The sequence below is a fragment of the Anolis carolinensis genome, unplaced genomic scaffold (assembly GCF_035594765.1).
Source record: "Anolis carolinensis isolate JA03-04 unplaced genomic scaffold, rAnoCar3.1.pri scaffold_8, whole genome shotgun sequence".
NCBI classification, from domain to species: Eukaryota; Metazoa; Chordata; class Lepidosauria; order Squamata; family Dactyloidae; genus Anolis; species Anolis carolinensis.
In genome coordinates, this window is record NW_026943819.1 from 4,304,329 (window position 1) to 4,310,328 (window position 6,000).

Sequence of the window (6,000 nt, forward strand, 5' to 3'; positions counted from 1 at the left end):
AATTTAGCACCAAAATATCATGATGTATTGAAAACATTGACTACAAAAATGCGTTGGATAATCCAGAACGTTGGATAAGCGAGTGTTGGATAAGTGAGACTCTACTGTAATAGTAATAATAATAATAATAATACTTCTACTCTCTGAAGATGAAGAATACACACACGAAAGGTGCATTTACACTGCAGAATGAATGCAATTTAGGACCCATTTGACTTCCATAGATGGCCAATTCTCTCACACCAGAAGCGACTTGCAGTTTCTCAAGTCACTTCTGACAATAATAATAATTATTATAATTATTATAATTATTATAATTATTAATAACGAATGGGACCCTGAAGAAGGAGACAGAAGGCCTGATCTTTGCAGCCCAGGAGCAAGACATCAGAACAAATGCAATCAAGGCCAAGATCGAAAAATCAGCTGACGACCCAAAATGCAGACTGTGCAAGGAAACCAACGAAACCATTGATCATATCCTCAGCTGCTGTAAGAAAATTGCACAGACAGACTACAAACAGAGGCACAACTCTGTGGCCCAAATGATTCATTGGAACTTATGCCTCAAATACCACCTCCCAGCAGCAAAGAACTGGTGGGATCACAAACCTGCAAAGGTTGTGGAAAATGAACACGCAAAGATACTGTGGGACTTCCGAATCCAGACTGACAAAGTTCTGGAACACAACACACCAGACATCACAGTTGTAGAAAAGAACAAGGTTTGGATCATTGATGTTGCCATCCCAGGTGACAGTCGCATTGATGAAAAACAACAGGAAAAACTCAGCCGCTATCAGGACCTCAAGATTTGAACTTCAAAGACTCTGGCAGAAACCAGTGCAGGTGGTCCCGGTGGTGATGGGCACACTGGGTGCCGTGCCAAAAGATCTCAGCCGGCATTTGGAAACAATAGACATTGACAAAATTACGATCTGCCAACTGCAAAAGGCCACCCTGCTGGGATCTGCGCGCATCATCCGAAAATACATCACACAGTCCTAGACACTTGGGAAGTGTTCGACTTGTGGTTTTGTGAAACGAAATCCAGCATATCGATCTTGTTTGCTGTGTCATACAACGTCGTTGTGTCAATAATAATAATAATAAAGGTAGGTAAAGGTTTTCCCCTGACGTTAAGTCCAGTCATGTCTGACTCTGGGGGTTGTTGCTGACTCTGGGGGTTGCAGTTTCACAAGTCACTCCTGACAACAACAACAACAACAACAACAACAACAACAACAACAACACTTCTACTCTCTGAAGATGAAGAATACACACATGAAAGGTGCATTTACACTGCAGAATGAATGCAGTTTAGGACCCATTTGACTTCCATGGCTGAATGATAGGGAATCATGAGAGTTGTAGTTTGTGAGATGCCAGCACTTAGCAAACTATAAATCTCATGACTCCATGGAAGTTAAAATTGTTCCAAATTGCATTCATTCTATAGGTATTTTCCTTGCTTGGAGCGTGTTGTGTTTGTGTGTTTCTCTCCCAATCTGGATATCCGATGTGCTTTCGGAGAGTAACTGTTACACACTTTTTTGTTACTCCCCCCCATCATCTATCCTCCAGACTGTTTGCTATTTTATGTCTCTGCTCCCCGTGGTTTTATTCTTATCTTTTTCTCACCCCAGGTTTTAACTGAGTGTTCATGCGGCCCGCCCTGTTATATTGCTTTTTTTTTTTTGATTTTGTGTTGTACTGTACATGATTATTTTTGTATTGTTGTAATTGTATTATGATATGTTGTTTTTATATTTTGCTATACTGTATTGTTCTGGGCATGGCCCCATGTAAGCCGCCCCGAGTCCCCGTTGGGGAGATGGTGGCGGGATATAAATAAAGTTTTATTATTATTATTATTATTATTATTATTATTATTATTATTATTATTATTATCCTCCAGCCATCTCAAACTACTCCACTCACGTCTCCAGCGCTTTCGCAACCTCTGTCACAATGTTTTGGCTCGGCTTGTTGTTCTGAACCAGATACTCCGAGGTCAGGCGATGCAAGGAGATGGAGATCCATGGTGGGATCTCCTGGAGAGGATCTATTTTTAGTGGAATAACAGCTGCGGTGGAGGGTTCATATTGGAAAGGGACAAACTGGGCGAGGAATGTAACTCTTTCCCTTCCAGAACAATTTCCATGGACCAGGAGACATTCCCATTACAGTAGAGTCTCACTTATCCAACATAAACAGGCCGGCAGAACGTTGGATAAGCAAATATGTTGGATAATAAGGAGGGATTTAGCACCAAAATATCATGATATATTGAAAACATTGACTACAAAAATGGCTTGGATAATCCAGAGGCTTGGATAAGTGAGACTCTACTGTACATTAATTGAGGCATCAGTAGGTTAAATGTTTTTGAATATTTACATCAAGCTCTAATTTAAGATTACTGTCCAACTCTGATCAAATCATTATTCTCATTTTCTTCCATGTAAATGCGCTTATGTATACTTTTAATAGTAATTGAGTAAAAAATACATGTAATAATAATAATAATAATAATAAATACAGGAAAATAATACATGTACAGTAGAGTCTCACTTATTCAACATAAACGGGCTGGCAGAATGTTGGATAAGTGAATATGTTGGATAATAAGGAGGCATTAAGGAAAAGGTTATTAAACATCAAATTAGGTTATGATTTTACAAATTAAGCACCAAAACATCATGTTACACAACAAATTTGACAGAAAAAATAGTTCAATAAGCAGTAATGCTATGTAGTAATTACTGTATTTACGAATTTAGCACCAAAATATCACAATGTATTGAAAACATTGACTACAAAAATGCATTGGATAATCCAGAATGTTGGATAAGCGAGTGTTGGATAAGTGAGACTCTACTGTAATCATAAATAGAGTAAAATAATAAATGTAATAATAATAAGATCAGAGTGAAATAATAAATGTATTAATAATAATAATAAAAAATAAGAGTAAAATCAATGAAATAGTAGCAACAATAATAGAGAAAAATAATAAATGTAATAATACCAATAACAATAGAGAAAAATAATAAATGTAATAATACCAATAACAATAGAGAAAAATAATAAATGTACCATATATTTTCAAGTATAAGCTGACCCAAATATAAGCTAACCAGGACCCTCACCTGATTATAAGCTGAGGGGGGCTTTTTCAGTCTTAAAAAAAGGGCTGAAAACTAGGCTTATATTCAAGTATATACAGTAATTTTGGGATACGGTTGAAGGCTCTGCCTTACCTCTCATCCCCATTCTCCCAAGGCATCTGGGAACTGTTGCTTCAGGTTAGTATGAGTGTGTATGTGTGTGTGTGTGTGTGTGTGTGTACGTGTGCGTCCCGGGTTCTGATTCTGTAACAGAACCCCTGCCAATTCCCACAATCCTTTGGGAGAAGCCATGACAGTTACGGAGAGTAGAGGTTGTGATTATTATTATTATTATTATTATTATTATTATTATTATTATTATTATTATTACAGTAGAGTCTCACTTATCCAACACTCGCTTAGCCAACGTTCTGGATAATCCAACGCATTTTTGTAGACAATCTTTTCAATACATCGTGATATTTTTCAATGTAGTCATGAATAATGAATAATATAATAATAATTTAATAGTAATAATACAGTAGAGTCTCACTTATCCAAGCTAAATGGGCCGGCAGAAGCTTGGATAAGCGAATATCTTGGATAATAAGGAGGGATTAAGGAAAAACCTATTAAACATCAAATTAGGTTATGATTTTACAAATTAAGCCCCAAAACATGATGTTATACAACAAATTTGACAGAAAAAGTAGTTCAATATGCAGTAATGTTATGTTGTAATTACTGTATTGACGAATTTAGCACCAAAATATCACGATGTATTGAAAACATTGACTACAAAAATGGCTTGGATAATCCAGAGGCTTGGATAAGCGAATATCTTGGATAATAAGGAGGGATTAAGGAAAAACCTATTAAACATCAAATTAGGTTATGATTTTACAAATTAAGCCCCAAAACATGATGTTATACAACAAATTTGACAGAAAAAGTAGTTCAATACACAGTAATGTTATGTTGTAATTACTGTATTGACGAATTTAGCACCAAAATATCACGATGTATTGAAAACATTGACTACAAAAATGGCTTGGATAATCCAGAGGCTTGGATAAGCGAATATCTTGGATAATAAGGAGGGATTAAGGAAAAACCTATTAAACATCAAATTAGGTTATGATTTTACAAATTAAGCACCAAAACATGATGTTATACAACAAATTTGACAGAAAAAGTAGTTCAATACACAGTAATGTTATGTTGTAATTACTGTATTGACGAATTTAGCACCAAAATATCACGATGTATTGAAAACATTGACTACAAAAATGGCTTGGATAATCCAGAGGCTTGGATAAGCGAATATCTTGGATAATAAGGAGGGATTAAGGAAAAACCTATTAAACATCAAATTAGGTTATGATTTTACAAATTAAGCACCAAAACATGATGTTATACAACAAATTTGACAGAAAAAGTAGTTCAATACACAGTAATGTTATGTTGTAATTACTGTATTGACGAATTTAGCACCAAAATATCACGATATATAGAAAACATTGACTACAAAAATGGCTTGGATAATCCAGAGGCTTGGATAAGCGAGGCTTGGATAAGTGAGACTCTACTGTATAATAATATACTACAATGATAATAGAATGATTGTGTGTGTGTGTGTGTGTGTAATGTGCATAATTCCCATGGAGTAAACAACAAAACCACTGGACCAAATCACACCAAATTTGGCCGCAATAGACATTAGTCATCCAATCAATCTGCATGCGGCAGCGTGTCAACAAAAATGGCTAGGCGTGTCAGTGCTGACACGCGTGTCATAGCTTGGCCATCACTGGTCTAGATGGTACCCACCTGTGTGCCAAACGACAGGCCCAGGGAGGAATCGTGGCATACGGATGGCGCTCCGGATCAACGGCAGGTGCTCCGTTCGGTCTCAGCAAGCGGCTTTTTTCTATCAGGAAAAGTTTGTTTAAAAAGTTATTCACAAGAGCCCGAACGTTCTCACTTGTTTTCAGAAACAGCGGATTCTCCTCTCCCTCGTCTGCGGCACAGAATGAACTCCCAAGGCATGTGTCAGCAGCACAGGCAGAAATTCACAGCTCAGGTGACACGCCAGATAAATATAGTGTCTTATCTGACTGACCTCACAGGGGAATGGATGGATGGGGCTCTCTCACATTCCAGCATCGGGGTGGCTTAAAGGGGAAGCGGATCCAGAGGCCTAACCAGGCAGGGGTATGGTTCTGCGGGGAGAGCAAGGAGAAACCACCCACATTGGAGAGGATCTGGAAAAGTTCTGTCTTCTTTTCCGGCAATGGCTTTGTGAAATTATGCTGTTGCGTGCCTCAAAGTGGTTTCAGACTTAAGGCAGCCCCAAAGGGGCCCCTGGTGGCGCAGTGTGTTAAAGCGCTGAGCTGCTGAACTTGCAAACCGAAAGGTCCCAGGTTCGAATCTGGGGAGCGGGATGAGTTCTCAGTGTTAACCCCAGCTTCTGCCAACCTAGCAGTTCGGAAACATGCCAGTGTGAGTAGATCAATAGGTACTGCTCTGTCAGGAAGGTAATGGTGCTACATGCAGTCATGCCGGCCACATGACCTTGGAGGAGTCTATGGACAACGCCGGCTCTTCGGCTTAGAAATGGAGATGAGCAGCAACCCCCAGAGTTGGTCACAACTGGACTTAACGTCAGGGGAAACCTTTACTTTACCATTATTATTATTATTATTATTATTATTATTATTATTATTATTATTATTGAGCTATGGGATCAAACTGCATTAATTCCACCATGAAGACACACCTCTACTAGGAACTGTGTCAAATTCCATCACCATGTGGTTTGGGCTAACACCGGGTGCTCATTCCGCTCCCCAGATTCGAACCTGTGACCTTTTGGTCCGCAAGTTCAGCA

The 6,000-nt window shown here is 38.4% G+C and overlaps 1 protein-coding gene across 4 annotated transcripts in view; it reads right to left on the reverse strand.

Annotated features, from left to right (window-relative positions):
* Positions 1–5,189, reverse strand: part of usp2 (ubiquitin specific peptidase 2) — an 88,550-nt gene extending 83,361 nt beyond the window's left edge. Inside the window, exon 1 of one of the 4 annotated variants that reach the window (XM_062960783.1) lies at positions 4,941–5,189. The gene's annotated coding sequence lies outside the window, so the exon portion shown is untranslated. Of the gene's footprint in view, positions 1–3,263; positions 3,328–4,940 lie in introns of those variants that run through there. The other 3 variants (XM_062960779.1, XM_062960778.1, XM_062960780.1) reach the window with 3 other exon arrangements.
* Positions 5,190–6,000: the final 811 nt, after the last annotated feature.